Source organism: Condylura cristata, unplaced genomic scaffold (assembly GCF_000260355.1).
Source record: "Condylura cristata isolate star-nosed mole 26May11 unplaced genomic scaffold, ConCri1.0 scaffold00009, whole genome shotgun sequence".
In the NCBI taxonomy this organism is placed as follows: domain Eukaryota; kingdom Metazoa; phylum Chordata; class Mammalia; order Eulipotyphla; family Talpidae; genus Condylura; species Condylura cristata.
Window position 1 is genome coordinate 60789426 of NW_004567110.1, and position 17858 is coordinate 60807283.

The 17858-nt window shown below is 33.0% G+C and overlaps 1 protein-coding gene across 4 annotated transcripts in view; it reads right to left on the minus strand.

Annotated features, from left to right (window-relative positions):
• SNTG1 (syntrophin, gamma 1) overlaps positions 1-17858 on the minus strand; it is a 682373-nt gene that overhangs the window by 365803 nt on the left and 298712 nt on the right. The window lies entirely within an intron of this gene.

The window sequence follows — 17858 nt, forward strand, 5'->3', positions numbered from 1 at the left end:
AGTGGTCAAGGCTTGGCTTAGTTTAGTTTAGCAGTGCAGCTCCCCAACCCGCTGTGCCACCAATGAGGGTCCTTGGCCTTCATTTTCAATAATTCTAAGGCACGTGGGTTCAGTAATGTGCTTACAAGCCAACACTGACTCTAGATGTGATGTACAAAGAAGGCATGCCTTGGTTTACGTCTCCATTACTCAGTGAGAATTTTCACTAAGTGCCTAAGTACTGCTGTGAAAAATCCTTGCTCAGATGACCTGGGAAGGGTATGTTAGTGTTGCATAATGGGAACCCCATTGCTGCCTAATTCCTGGCCTCATAACCTCAAGCATTCTGATAATGGAGTTTGTTACATAATTTAGAAGGTTTTCTCAACCCTTTTGGCTCACATCATTTCTCCCTGCTCATCTGTACATTCTAACATTAGTTAATGTTTCTTAACTTTTTCTGCAACGACTACAATTTGATTTTAAGGTTGTAAGCATCATTTTATTCTTCTAATACAAAAAAAAAAAAAAAATGTTCACCCAACATTCAGTATAGTACTCAGTGCCAAGTGCCAAATGGCTTCCTGTTTGGACACTGTAATGTCACTGCCTAAATTCCCTATCCCATTACTCCAGCTCTTGTATATGTTTATAAAACATCAGTTCTACAAGCCAAAGACTAAAATTCAGCAAAAGATTGTCATACACAGTAAATATTGTTTCTCCATTCACCTGAGACCTTAAGTCACCTCATTAAATCTGAAGTTGTGTTACCCAAATAATAAATTGAATGTCAGTTATTCCATCTCATATACTCTGACCTCCTTATTGTATTTCAGTCTGAAATAAATATAATTATCATATATTTAAAACTAGAAAATAGTAAAGTTTTAAAAATGTCAGGTGTGACAAAACTCTTTATAAAACACAAGCCATTAAACAAGTGCATGGATACAACATTATTTAATTTCTAACTTTATTAATTGTAACTATATTTATAAGTCATCATTGGTTCTCTGAAATCTGTCAGTTGCCCACGGATATAAGGTTTTAGTAATATACCCAGAAGTCCTTTAATATCTCACTGGACAGGGAACCAAGCCCCAGTAATCATTTCACTTCCAGTCCTGCACTTCTGTTGACAATCCAAGACTGGGTCAAAAGCAAAATAAAACTGCTGGGCACATAAGGTTCACGGGTCATTCATTTCCTTGCTTTGCACTCAAAAAGTGGCTGGAATCACCTGGAAGCAGTGCATGGTTTCTCTAGCTCTCCTAGGACAGACAATCCTGGGCGCTCAGAAATTGAATGTTTGATAGACACATAGTTCTATCTCATGCTGGCACTATTAATCAGTCATCCAGATACCCTTTCTTGAACAGGTGAACAAGTTATGCAGTAGCTAAGCAATCGGTATTTCCCTTCCTGAATAGCAAAGATTGGAGAGCTCGAGGAAATCAGAGTGAGGTGGGTGGGGATGGGTATTCCTCCTTCTGAACTGTCACCATTCGGGACTTGCATTTGCCACAGCCTTTCATACCATTTCCAGGGTTTCTGAATCTCTTCTTGCTGAGACATTAGTTCTCACAACCCCAAGTGTTTTCTTACCAGATGTGGTTCTTCCCTCCAGTCACTGATGCTTAGTTTCTCTGAAGGAAGTGATGATTCAAGGACCCTGCTTAGCCTTCATCTTCTAAGATACCTTATGTATAATTTTTAAAAGACTTTACTCTGCATCTGTTCTGGATGCACATGGCATTGACTTTTTGTACATCTCACTTTCTGATGAGGGAGGAAAATACCCTATGGCCTCATGAGTTTCTGGAATTATTTTTTTTCTTTCCCCATGGATACTTTTGATTCTATTAAGACATAATTCTATCAAATTCTTCTTTATTCTACCACTTCCTATCTTTCACTGTTAGACAAAGTAGAATTTAAAAATACATAGTATTTCCTTGAAATGAACTCAGAATATGAATATTTTATGAGTAAAGAACTGTATTTAAAAATCAGTAATCAAAATTATTTAGATCTAAAATTATTTTATTTTTTAACAACATGTTATAAATTACTTTTACTTGTTGGGTCTCCTTGTTGGCATATGTGGTAAGTCTCAGCACTATGAAGTTATTGGCACCCACTATAGCACCAGGACAAGTTGATCCCCAGATAGGGAGCTCACCCACATGGCACAGCAGAGCTCTCCTGTCTCCCCTCAGCAGTGTATTTGAGTCAATCCACTAGTTCAACTCCCCACTCTGTTTCTGGTGAATCCTCTCTCCCACCCCACTCCTCTGGTCTACACCCTGGCTCATGTAAGCATAAATAAATCTTTAAAAAATACAAAATAAGGTAATTTTACTTGTGGAAAACTGAATGTATCAGAGGCTTAGAGAAGAGAGAAAAAAAAAAACCCTTACCACAAATCAATCCATCAATTGAGAGAGCTTGGGAGCCAAACCTGACTCTAGTCATCGTAAGTGAGAGAAACTTCATTAATAGTTAATAGTTTCTAGTTTACTCTGATCACAAAGTATGAAAACTCTGTTGATGTGAACTATAAAACAAAAAAAAAAATGAAGCAAGCCCTGTTTGAGAGGATTCACCATCATATATATACCTATATGGATATATATCCACATGTATGAACACTATATATCCATATGGGTGCTATAATCATATATATTCATATAATATATATTGTATGTTCACACACCCATACACACACCCACACACACATACACGGATTCATTTAGCTCCATAAGTCACTTGTTTCCACAAACATAATAAAGTATAATTTTTGTATTTAGAGAAACAGTTCAGGGCCCACCCTGGTGGCGCAATAGGTTACATCACAGCATTATGAAGCTATCAGCAACCACTATACCACAAGTTCTATCTCAGGAAGGTGACCCACACAGTGTGGCAGACCTCTCCTGTCCCACCTGCTGCTCTCCTTACCAGTGTATTTCAATCAATCTACCTGTTCTGCTTCCCACTCTGTCTCTGGTGAATCTGCCTAATGTCCTGGCCCCACACTTCTGCTCTGAACCCCAATTCTTGTATGTATAAATGAATAAGTTTTTAAAAAATAAAATACATTTCAGTTAATTATCACCTTCCACTGAAATTAGAAATATAAATCCAGCATGATAAATTAAAAATGCCTTAGATCATCTTTGTAGAAAAATAATATATTTGTCTATATTTCAACTGTATGGATGTTTTATTCACTGTTCCACTGCATTTTTCAGAAGTTTATATTCTGCATATAAGTGAAGATGGAGTTCTACTTCTAATCTGACAGTCTAACCTTTCAGAATAGTTCAAGTGATGTGACAGAGCTCAAGATCCAGTGAACATATAGATAGACTTATATACCACAGTCATTAATTCTCTCTAGACCTAAAATTAAAACAAAACAAAACAAAAACAAAAACAAAAACAAAAACAAACAAACAAAAAAAAAAAAACACTGCATGTTGGTAAAACAAACACACAAGGGGAAAAAAAAATGAAAGTAAGTGACAACCTGTATAGTATTGAAAAAGTATCAAAGTATCATTGAAGACACAAAGTATTTGCAATATAATCTAACCACACACAGTAATGGATCTTGGATGATGTCAGCATAGTTTTGCATAGAAATGTTTCTGGTACCTCTGAGAGAATTTGAAATGCCAACATGTCCTAATCTTACATCTTAGCAATATAGCAAAAAGGCAAAGACTAGTTCACAAAGAAAATACAAGCACCTAACATGGGCTTTCCAAACTGTAGTTTGTGACTGAGCCCTGATAATGTAGAAAATGTTTCCATTTAATTAGCCATGTAATATTGACAAAAATTTCTCTATCATACAATAAAAACAATTGAATATTTTTAAAGAAAAAATTTTCACTGACAACACAATTTTAATGTAGGTACAATAAATTAGATAAAACTAACACAAACAGAAAGTCCCAAAGCAGCCTTAATCAACAACTGTCATTGAAAGAACTTCAAAATTAAATGACATAATTACTTTAATTTGGCATTGATTACAGAGTGATTCAGACTTTGTTAAATGAATTGTGAGAAATTAACTTATGATACAAGGTACTGATGTCTTTGAAAAAAATAATAATGAATTAAACATTTTATTGAAGAAAAATTAAAGTAGGCAAAGCAAAAAAAAATTGAAAATAAGAAATCTAATAAAATAAAAGTAAAACAAACCTAGGACTAATATATCAATCTAGATATTCACACATTGAAAGACACTAGAGGGAAATTTGCAAGACAGTGCTTGCATAGAAAAAAAAAAAAGGACCCAAAATCCAACTAAGGAAAATATGGAAATTCAAAAGAGTAATAGATACTAAGAGAAAAGTGGAGTGGATCGCTAACGGAATATGATATAGGATTATGGAAGCTATGGTCATGAGTGTGGTCTGGTAACATATATTTAAAAATGTGAGTGAATCTATACCTTTACATCTTAGCAGTGTTATTAGTCAACATTATCTCAATACAATTTTTTTAAAAAGGATATTTCAATGATCTAAGAAACTTTGTAAAACTCTTAATTTTGAACCTAGATGGAGTGAGATAAACTTGAAGACATTAAAACCAATTAACTTAAGATTGAACAGTATAGATACTAAAGGGAATTATTACAGAAGAAATTGAAAGAAAATTGAAAAACTTTCCTACAAACAGCATAAGTTCAAGTTATTTTATATTAGAATCATTGTAAAGTCAGTTGACATCTTAATAAAATTATTTGAGCATTAATGGGAGAAGAAATTTACATAGAAAATAGAGAATAACAGACATCTTCAATCTGACAAATTGTATTATAAAGAACATTAGAAATGGTTTATTTGTGCACAGTTGTGCAAAATGTTATATAATTTTAAAGAATATTAAATATTTTACAAGATAAACCATTTGGAGCTTATGAAACTATCATTGATTTAAAATTAAAAATTGTTTTAATATAATGTGTCATGATGTATTTGAGTGCTTATCACATATACAGGTATAGATTTATAAATATTCAGATTGTTTATAATATGCATTTGTATTCATATAAAAAGTATATGATATATCATAACAATGTATCTGCATAAACTAGATATTTATGCATGTATGGATATATATATATATATAATTTTTCTAAAAGAAAAGCACTAGTGATTTCCATACTAATGTTATAAAACAAAAAGGAACCATATCATCCCTGCTTTCAGCACTGTGAGGAGGTGAGTTATTGAAGCTAGTTGACAAGAGACAGCAATTAGAGACATGAATAATAAAGGGAACTGAATGTAGTATATCTGGAATAATAAAAGAAAGCAATGAGAAAATGAAAAACAAAAAAATTAAAAGAAAAATGGAAATTGTTACATCAATTAAATAATTAAATTTATTAACAGAAAATCAACAGGTAAAAATCAAGTCACATATACTAATATATTGAAGACCATTTAAAGAAAAAGTGAAAATCAACTACTCATCATCAGGAAAGAAACAAAATCTGTATAAAATAACTATTTATATGGTAATACATTTATGAAAAACTGTCAAATTTTAACAAAATACATATTCTTTAGTAGAAAGACATTATTTCAAACTTTTGAATTTATATTAAAACATCTTAAGGCAGTTAAAATTTAATAAAAATAAAACCTATCACAAAATATGAAATCAATTTTTGCTTGAACTATAATGTTAGGTCCAAAGTCATCTGGAAGATAGAACAGGCAAGAATAGTCTGAAAAAAAAAATCCTGAAAAATAATAGTAATTGAGACATGACAGCCAATTATAAAGAATAGAAAATTAAAGACTGATAAATGAATAGGCAGACAAACAAATGTATTTGAATTGAAAATAGTCTATATTGAAAATTAAGATTTAGTTTGTATAAGAATAGCATTAGTATCTTAAAACAGTGGGAAGGGGTATTTATAATAAATGATTTGGTGAATGAGGTACACTACAATGCTTTACATTGAATTAAAATTTGATTAATTTCACTGTAACATATTCCAGAATAAATAAGAACACATCAGATATGTTGTATGTAATGCACAATATAACAACTATTTGAAAACATGAATAAATTAGATATTGCTTGAAAGGTGAGAAAACTTTTCCTTGCCATGACAAACACAGAGACATAAAAAGAAAAGGTTCATGATTTGACTACATCAGAATAATAACATTGAACTTTTTGTCACAAACAAAACCTATAGAGGGTGCATGACGAAGTGAGAAAAACATTTGCAAATACAGCACAGATTTAAGTTGCAATATCAGTATTGTATTAAAATATTCTAAATAATTTATTGGAAAAATGATCTCAGTAAAAATGGGAAAAAGAAAAATAAGCAAAAGAAACAGAAATGAACCTTTTATGTAACCTATTGTTTCCTTATAATATGAAAAATTAATGGATGATTTTTTGAAATTGTACAGTCTTACTATCTATCTACCTCTGAATAGATGCATATTATTTTCTTACTCTAAGATTAGAAAGCAGCACTATCAAACTAAAATAAATGCCTAGAGTTGGAGAAAATAAAGATGAGAGTCCATGACTACATTAAGTTATATGACTCATGATTATGTGTATATATTCAATTGCATATTGGAATTTGAAACCATGTGAGAATTAATACAATACATATATATTTCAAAAAAATTCAAAAGTTGAGAGTAAATGAAGTCTGATTGTGTTTTGCAGAGTATTATCCAACAGAGAGAAATGTTTTCAATTGACTTGAATGCACAATACTTTATCATCCAGTATGCGAGTTAGATAAGAAGAAAAACAGGAACTGCAAAATCATATTTAATTTCTCAATTATGATTCTGACATTTTATGCATTGCAGAATAAACTGAATCAGTGTCCTGATACTATCAGAAGTCAGAATATCAATATTGTAAGAAAGTTATATAAATATAAAACCCAGAGTTTTAGCAATAATTCTGTGATTGTTTTTTGTCAGAAGAACAAATATGACCTTAGGATGTTTGTCATATTGAGAAAAAAGTTCTATTTTCATAGTAAAAGGCCTAGAAACAACTACTGAGGTCCCTAGTGATGACCACAATGTCCTGAGTTTTGTCCTTAAATATTTTCTTAAAGGAATATTTAACTCTAGTTAGTGTAGAATTATGTATAATTAGCTAGTTAGTTTTTAACCCTGAGAAAATATAATAGAAGGCAAAGCACTAACAAACATGACTAATGATGTCTTAAATGAATTCAAAAGCAATTTAGAAGTTCCTGTTGTCCATAATTGAGATTATTTTCACATAATTAAGAATATACCAGACCTTCCTGGTGGTGCAAGGAGTTAACTCTCAGCACTATAAAATTATCCACAGCCACTGCTACAAGAGTTTGAACCTTCCATGGGGAATTCCTGGTGGCACAATGGGTTAGTGTAGATAGGACTGTGAGGCTGTCCACACCCACAGTATCATGATTTTGATACCCAGTCAGGGAGGTGACCCACATATGATGTGGCAGACTTCTCCTGACCCACCCGCTGCTCCCCTAAGCAATGTATTACACTAGATCTGCCTATCCTGCATCCCACTCTGCTCTAGCAGATTTTCTTAACTCAGCACCTCTGGCCTGTACCCCAGTTCTTATATGCATAAGTAAATTAAAAAAAAAAAAAAAAGAGTTCAAACCCCAGCCAGGGAGCTGACCCACATGGCACAGCAGTGTGTTTCAGTTGATCCACCTATTCTGCTCTCCACTATTTATCTGGTGAATCATTTCACCCCTCTCCACTCATCCCCATATCTATGGCCTATACCACAACTCTTGTATTCTTAAATAAACAAATGTTTAAAAAATAAAGAATATTTACAGTGCTAGATTTAATTGTCGATGCTATGAGTAAAGGGATATTTAATAAAGTTCCCTTTTGATCATTATACAATGCAGTAGGAAAATATTATTTTGAAACATATTAATTAAAAAAATATAATAATCAAGCATCTGCCTTCCTACCTACTGCTCCAAATTGGCCATCTAGTTGATGTGAAGTTTCACTTTAGATGTGTACTAGGTAATATATTTCGACTATTTTCATTTCTTAAAATATTTCATGTAAATTTTAGAGAATTATATCTTTAGCCACAAATGTATTGCTGGAATTTTCTCAAGAACTGCATTAAGCCTATACATCAATTTGAGGAGATCTGACATCTCTGCTATTTAAAGTGTTAGAATTCATAAGCATAACAGATCTCAATCAATTATCTCTTCTTCAAAATTTTATTATAATTTCTAATTATTTAGCTTACAAGTGGTGTGTATATTTTATTGTAAGTTAATAAAACATCATAGTCTTATTTTGAACAAAATGCATATGGTACTGGATAGTTAATTTCCAATTCCATATGTTATTTGCAGTGTGTGGGGAAAAAAGTGATTTCAGATTATTAATCTCGTATTGTTAGGATTTTATTGAACTTATTTATTAGTTCTAGGAGAGATTTTGTCTCTTATGTTCTTGTATACTCCAGCAGATTCCTGTGTAAACAATCATGTCACTTATGTTAAGCACAACGTTATTTCTTCAAGTTCAAAGCATTCCTTTTCTTTGTCTCAGAACATTATCTAAATTTCCACGGTCATGTAAACTAAGAATAACGCAGCCATCTATGTTTGACTTGTTTCCAGAAATTAAGAGAAAAAAAAATACTTTTTCGTGATTAAATATTATGCAAGTGGTACTGTTTGTGTCTTGTTTGTTTGTGTGGCATATTTTATTGAGTTGAAGACGTTTATTGCTTCAGAGTTTTTATCATAAGTGTGTACTGATTTTGTCAAAATATCCCTAAGGTGATTTTCTTATTAACCTGTAAAAAGTATAGATTTCATCAATTGCTTTGATATACTAACCAGAATTATTACAATTCTGGACTAAATCCCCTTGGACATGGCCTATAATTTCTTGCTTTTTCTTAACCATTGCAGATAGTTACCATTTTTTAATATTTCCAAGACATTTATTTTCATTAATTTTCTTATTAATTTCCCTTTTCCATTGTATTTATTTTTGTTTAATATTCATATTAATTTATTCTGTATTGAGCTGAAATTGCCTTTTTTTATTTTTTGAATTGTAACCTTTATTATTGTTTCATATCTTCTGCACTCTAATATGTTTACTATATGAAATATGTAGTATATATCTGTATAAAAAATCCTATAAATCTAAATGTAAATATACACCTAAATGCTGCCTTGCCACATAGCACATTTAGGTAAGCTATCGCTTCACTTTTTTTTTTTTTTTTAAGATTTATTTATGTATTCATACAGAACTGGGGTACAGGCCAGAAGTACAGGGGCGGTGAGAAAATTCACCAGAGACAGAATGGGGAGCAGAACAGGCAGAGACAAGTACACTGTTGAAGGGAGCAGCGGGCAGGTCAGGAGATGATCCATGCCATGTGGATCATCTCGGGGCGGGGATCAAACTCATGCTGAAGTGGCTTTACCTTCTTCTTCTTCTTCTTTAAGATTTATTTATTTATTCATACAAAACTGGGTTACAGGCCGGAGATGTGGAGGGTGAGAGGATTCACCAGAGACAGAGTGAGGAGCAGAACAGGAAGATCGACGAAGTACACTGCGGAGGGGAGCAGCGGGCGGGTCAGGAGAGGTCTGCCATGCTGCCATGCCATGTGGTCACCTCCCGGGCCCGCGGGAATCGAATTCATGTGGAAGTGGCTTTAGCTTCTTAGTGCTGTGCTTTAACACGATGTGCCACCAGGTAGGGCCCTCCTTTCATTTTTGACTAAAATATATCTACACTTGCATTTTACTTGAGCCAACAGTTCAAAAGCCATTTTTGAGTATGTTAACTAGTCGGCAAATATGTAGGGGTTGTTTTTGCTGTTTTTCTGTTAGGATTGATTGCTTTGTATTTTTACAACATACTTTATAAGATTTCTATCATTTAAAATTGTTTGATAAGCGCTATCTTGTAAATTATCATGTGGAATTGGTAATATGTATTCTGCTATCATTTGAGGAATAGTGCTAAAATTATAAACAAGAACAAATTGATTTATATGGTTATTAAAATAAACTATACTGAATTTTTGCCTGTTTGATCAATCAATTGTTGAAATAAGTGTGATACAGTCCTCAGTCATACTTTTCAGGATTATCAAATTTTCCCTCATGTGTTCTCACACTCTTTTATCAGTATGCATGTATGTATGTGTATGTGTGTACATATATATACATATGTATACACACATATATAAATACTATTAGGACTTATCAAACTGATTACAATTCCTGACAATCATTCTTCTTTTGAAGTCTTTATTTCTGAAATTTATATAACACTCAAGCTTTATTTTATGACTGTTAGTATATATCATCTTAAAATTAAATGTATTTATTTTCTTGCATAATTATTATTTTTGTTAAATATTACACATATTTTATTTCTCCCCTCAAGTTTAGTCATCATATTTCACCACCTAGCACCTGTACTCACTATAGTTTTTATGTTCTTCTACTCACTATAGTTTTTATGTTCTTCTCCCTAAAGTTTTCACCACACTCCCTAACCCCCCTCTACACACACACACACACACACACACACACACACACACACACACCTTGCTCTGTGCTTCATATCTTTGTCCATATCTATGGTCAATTAGCAAGTTTTGTTTTTTTACCTGATCCTTAGTTCCTTTTCTTTGTATTCCACATGTAAGTGATACCATCTGATATTTGTCTCATTCTTTCTGATTTATCTAGCCTAATATAATCCCTTCCAGTCCCATCATGCAATCATGCTTGTTGTTACAAATGACATGCATTTATATTTTTTATCTCTATTGTTAGTGTATTTTATATATATATATATATATATATATAAATCTTTATACTCTTAGTTTAGAAGTTTAGCATGTTTCATTATCTTAAAAGTACAAATAACAACAATATAGAGTTGGGACTTTTCAGTTTTTAATTGATGTTTATAGATAATTTTTATTCAAAATAACTATTGAGTTAATATTAACCATTCTTACCCATTTTCAATTTTTTGTTTGTTTTTTGTCACTTTTTTCCCCTTCTCTAATTTATTTTTTATGTCTCACTTTCATCTCCTTTCTGACCATACTCACTATACATCTATAAGTTAGTATAGCATTTTATTATTCCCCTAGTGATATTAAGGTTCAAATAAGTTAAAATAGCATAAAAGTAAGAGTGATTATTTTTATGAATATTTATCTGAATCAATTTTATAGTGACTTTTCCCCTTCCCTTTGCCAGACCCAGCAGGGGATTTTTCTTAGATTTTCACTTCACCAGAATCTGATGAGTTTCTAGAAATTAAACCATGAAAGGATGGGGACCTGTTTGCTTAAGAATGTAGCAATGTGAATTCCTCATTCTTTTCTTAGTCATTTTGCAAACTTCAGAAATTTCATCCCACTACTATTGAACTTTGCCTACCAGTATGTAGCTTTATGGTCTCATGCTATTCATAAAACGTTAGATATGCATTGAGATTATTGAGATTTCTCTGTACATAAACACTTCATGCAAAATAACTATATCATTTCTTACAACATGTTATTTTTATTATTCTGTGGCAAGGGGTCTGATGCTATTCATAAAACATTAGATATAAATTGAGATTATTGGGATTTCTCTGTACATAAACACTTCATGCAATAACAATATTATTTCTTATAACATATGTTATTTATGTTATTATGTGGCAAGGATATTAGAGCTAAATTGAAAAGAACATTTTGTCTTACATTTGTAGATTTTTTGTGTCTCCCTTAAAGAAAATATTTGCTGTAACTCCAGTAAAATCACACTTAATCTGACTGAAATTTCAAATCTTATTATTTTATTTGTTTTTGATATATATATATATATATATATATATATATATATATATATATATATATATATATATATTGCATTTAACCAAATGATCACTTCTCACACTCAGTGAGATTGTTCTCTATTTAGGAAGGAGATTCAATTAATAGATGTTTCTAATGTTGAATATGACCTTCAACTTTACTATTATACCATAGTTTTTATTAAAGCCCTTAGTATCTTTATATTTGAATAACATTTGCATTTTATGTTTCATTTCATACTCTCAGTTTCTAATTTCCATATGCAATTGAAATTCCACATAGAATGGAATGAATATTGATATATTGAATTAAGAGTTTTCTTCCTTTCTTTATACTCTGTACATAGTTTTTAAGATTTATTTATTTACACATACATACTTGTATACAGGTCAGAGGTGTGGGGTGTGAGAGAGTTCACCAGAGACAGAGTGGAGTGTAGAACAGAGAGATAGACTGAAATACACTGCTGAGGGGAAGCAGCAGGCAGGCCAGGAGAGGTCTGCCACTCCACTCCTTGGCTGGGGATCAAACTCCATGTTGCAATGACGGTGATAGCCTCATAATGCTAAGCTTTGACCCATTTTACCACCAGGGAGGGCCCACTCTGAGTTTTTGAGTAAGATTGAAAAGATGTGTGGTGGCAATGTCTCTATGATGACAAGATAAAAGACACAATCTTAGTCCCCACAGAAGGGACAATAATGAGAAACCTTTTCACAAATTAAAATAGTTTGCAGAACTCAGAAGTCCACACAAGAGTAAACACAGAACACTAAAACAGCATAATTATCTCCCTCCCAAATGTAGAGAAATTAGTTTCACTTTGTCTGAACCATTCCATCTCCCAGACCAATACTACTTAACATCAAAAGGGATTTCCTTACCTGAGAGATTCTTCTCTCCAGGAAAAGGTGAGCATCATGGATAACCAGTTTCCCAGCTTTTTGTGCACTACATAAGCTGAGACATTTAGAAACATTAGCAAGGAAGATCAGGAATCCCAGTTTCAAACACATGTTGGGATTCCAGTGGTCTACTCAGCAGAGGATTCCAGTAGTCTTTACAGATGAGGACTTCAATGACTTAGCAGGTTCCACAGATCCCCCAGCTTTCATCACTGAGGACATCACAGACACCTGCTGATAACGCCCTAGTCGACCCAGCAATCTTCCCTATGTAGAAAACATGTGGCCAGAGGAATTTTTACGATGGCCTCTTACAGATGTTACCTATCAGTTTCACACCATGCATTTTGCAGATGCAGACACCAACCATCTGAACCCATCTACATTCTAAAACTTCATTCTGCTGGAGCCTGCTGTTCATACTAAAACTAATCTCATCCTCTGATACCCTTCTGCACACATACAGATGCCAACCTACTACCCTATGTTTATGCTCACTATTATGTATTTGGCTGAGGCTTGCATTTATGTAACACAAGTGCATATGTTGCCAGAAGAGCCCAGAATAACACTGTTGCTTGTGTGTACATACCCATGCCTGATTTCTATTTGTGGCCTGCACCATGATTGTTACCTATGGTTTGTTCATGCACCTGCAGCTTCTATAGTCTTGCACAAACAGCAGCTAGTCCTGTAGCTATGGAATTCATGCAGACAACCAAGGCCTTCACAATTACTTTTAACCTAGGATTCAGTCCTAATACTGTATTAACATGATATGAAGAAGAAAATGGAAGATTGCTACTGTAGGGAATGATCAAATCACAAAAAAAAAAAATGCCAAGAATAGAAGAAATGACAAAGGAATAAAAGTATCAAAAGAAATAGAAAACATGGTATTTCCAATGTGTTAATACGACATTAAATATAAATCATGTGTATTATAGATAGGTAACATCTATAATACATAAAGTAGCGAAAGGGATTAAAAAAGAGACTAAACCTATGTGATGCTCACCTCATCTTTTTAGACACATATAAATTAAAAGTAAAGGGATATAGAAAAAAAATTTGTCTTAAAAAGAAAAATGAACAAACAAACAAAACAGCATGGATAAACATACTTGCATCAGAAAAAAAGTAAATTTTAAGCCAAAAATGGAAGCAAAAGAGAAAAACACTAAATGATAAAGAAATAATTTCATCAAGACTATATGTAATGATTATAAATTTATATACTACCAGCATTGGGGTACCTACTAATCAAATATTAACAGAACTGAAAGGAGAAAGAAATGCAGCCCACTGATATTACTAGACTTTAATCTTTCAACAACAGTTTATCCAGTCAGAAAAATAAACAAGAAAATGTTAATACTGAACTAAATAATACATCAGATGTATTACACAGACATACATGGAGTATCCATCCAACAGCAGCAGAATATACAATTTCTTCTCAAGAACACAGGAATATTTTCCTACATAGATTATGTTTTATATCAAAAACAACTATTAACAAAAATTAAAAGCATTCAAACATACAAATATATTTCTGGATACTATAGAGTGAAATTAAAAACCAAAATTATGAGAAAAATTAGAAAATTCACAAATATGTGGAAATTAAGCATCATAACACTGAATAGTTATGATCCAAAGAGAAAGTGGTCATAAAAAAAAAAAAAAAAGAAAGAAAGAAAACTTAGGGCCCTCCCCAGTGGTGCAGCTGGTTAAAGCACAGCACTAAGAAACTAAAGCCACTTCCACATGAGTTTGATCCCTGCCTGCCCTGGAGGTGATCCACAGGGTGAGGTAGACCTCTCCTGACCCGCCCACTGCTCCCCTCAGCAGTGTACTTCATCAATTGGCCTGTTCTGCTCCCCCTTTGTCTCTGGTGAAGTCTGTCACCACCCCTGCACCTCTGGACTAAACCCCAGTTCTGTATGCATAAATAAATAAATCTTAAAAAAAACTTTAGGCCCTCCCTGGTGGCGCAGCGGGTTAAAGCACAGCACTGAGAATCTGAAGCCACTTCCGCATGAGTTCGATTCCCGCCTGCCCCGGAGGTGACCACATGGCGCGGCAGACCTCTCCTGACCCGCCCGCTGCTCCCCTCAGCAGTGTACTTCGTAGATCTGCCTGTTCTGCTCCCCACTCTGTCTCTGGTGAAGCCTCTCACCGCCCCTGAGCCTCTGGCCTGTACCCCAGTTCTGTATGCACAAATAAATAAATTTTTAAAAAAATTAAAAAAAAAAACTTTAAACGAATAAAAACTTTAAAAGACATAAGAAAGGATGTAAACATTTAATGGATACAGCGTTTCCCTGGTGGCGTAGATGTTAAGTCTCAACACTAATCACTACTTTGGCCCTCTTCGATGGTTTAAATTTGATCCCCAGCCAGAGAGCTAACCCATATATGACTCAATAGACCTCCCCTTTCTTACCCTCTGCTTCCCTCAGTAGTGTATTTTAGACAATCCACATATTCTGTTCCCCTCTCTCTCCGGTGAATTCTCTCACACCCTGAACATCTGGTCTACATCTCAGCTCTTCTACACAATAATAAAGATTTAAAAAATAACTTAGGGGATGAGCAAAATCTCAAAGGAAATCATCTCTCAGAGATGATAATCAGCTACTTGAAGTACTTGAAGATGAAAGAAAAATATGATATAGACAACTTAATTTTACATTTTAAGGAACTAGAAAAGAACAAACTAAACTCAATATAAAACAAATAAAGAGACACTATTGATCAGAATATAATTAAATGAAATAGTAAATAGGAAAATTATAGAAATACCAATAAAACTAACATTTTTTTAAGGGTAAGCAAATTGACAGACTCTTAACTAGACCTAATGAAGCAAAGACTGATTAGTCATATAAAAGTAAAAATATAGAGAGAGTGTGTAGAACCTACAAGAAATTAATAAATTCCTAGAAAAAAAAAATCTACCAAGACAGCATCATAAAGAAGCAGAGACTATGAATAAACCAATAATTAATAAAGGTATTGAAGGAGTTGTAAACCGATGCCAACTTAATAATAACAATAATAATATAATCCTAACAAAGAGAAACTCAGCACTAGATGACATAACCAGTGAAATATTGAAAAAAAAATAATTAAAACTAACCCACTGAGGGCCCTCCCTGGTGGCACAGTGGGTTAAAGCACAGCAATAAGAAGCTAACGTCACTTCAGCATGAGCCTGACCCCTGGCCCTGTAGGTGACTACATTGCACCACAGAACTCTCCTAACACGCCTGCTGCTCCCTTCAATAGTGTTGTTCTGCTTGTTCTGCTCCTTACTCTGTCTCTGGTGAATCTTCTCACTGCCCCGCACCTCTGGCCTGTACCCCAGCTCTGTATGCATAAATAAATAAATATTTTTTAAAGATATTAAAAAAAAAACTAACCCACTGAATCTCTTCTAAAAATTGAAGATGACACATGACTCACAAATGACTCACAAACTATTTTTTTATGAGATTAGCATTACCCTTGTACCATATTCAAATAAGGAACCTACATAAAAAGAAATTTATTGGTAATGTCAATATCTCTGTGATACAACTCTGATATATATATATTCTCAACAAAATAAAAGGAAACCAAATTCAACAGCATATTAAACAGATAATATTCTATCAAAAAAATGTGGTTCTTCTTGAGATGCAAGGATGGCTCAATATACTATAATCAATAAATGTGATACTCCATATTATTAGAATGAAAATAAAAAAAAATACTTTATTATCCCAGAAGATGCAATAAGATACTTCCATAAGAGCCATTTAATATAATTTCATGACAAAACTATTAACATACAATATACCTATCTCAACATATTTTAAAGGAGTTTATTGACAAGCTTAAAGCTAACATCATGCTCAATGGTGAAAAGCTGGAAGTCCTTTCTCTAAGATGAAAAAGACACACATGTCCTCTCTCATCACTCCTATTCAACATTGTATTAGAAGAGCTAGTCAAAGTAGTAAGGAAACATAAAGATATCCAAAAATACAAAAAAGGAAGGAAAACTTAAAATCTTATTTTTTAACATTTATTTTCATTTATTAAAGCAAGAAAGAACTATAGTGTATCCTAGAGGTATGGGATGTAAGAGGATTCACCAGAGACAGAGAGGGGAGCAGGCAAAGTAGCCCTAGGAAAATAGGATGCTGTACCATGTGGGTCAGCTCCCTGACCAGGTATTAAACTCCTGCTATAGTGGCTTGATAGCACTGAGATTTTAAGCCCTGAGCTACTAGAGAGGCCCCATAAAGTTAGCTTTTCTATAGATGGCATGATCCTGTATATGGAAAACCCTAAAGATTCTACAAAAATGCTATTAGAAGTAATCAACAAAGCCAATAAGTTGGGAGGATACAAAATCACCATGCAGGAATCAATTTCCTTTATATACACTAACAATGGGATACCTAAAAAAGGAAAAACTAAATGTGACTTGTAACAACATCAAAATGAATAAAACATTTATAAATAAATTTAATGAAAGAAGTGAAATATATGGAAAATGATGACATTGATGAAAGTGAAGAAGAAACAAATGGAAAATATCTTGTGTTTATGGTCTAGAAAAGTCAATATTGTTAAAATGTCCATTATTACCCAAAAGCATTTAAGTCAATGCAACCCCTGTCATATTCTGATGATGTTTGTCACAAAAAAAAAAAATAGAAAAAGAAATCCTACATTTTTTGTGAAACCAGAAAATACCAAAGCAATATAGAGAAAGGGCAAAATAGGAGACTTCAGACTCTGTGATTTCAAGCTACAGTATAAATCTATAATGATTAAAAATAGTGTTATTATATAAAAACAGATAGACTAACTGAACAAAATGAAGACTCCAGAAAGAAATCCATGCCTCTACTATCAACATATCTGAAAAATGAAGAAAGGATATTCTTTAACAAACTATACTGGGAAAACTGGATAGTCACCTTGAAAATAAAGTAAAGCTTTATCTTACACCATTCACAAAAAAAAAAAAAAAAAAAAAAAAAA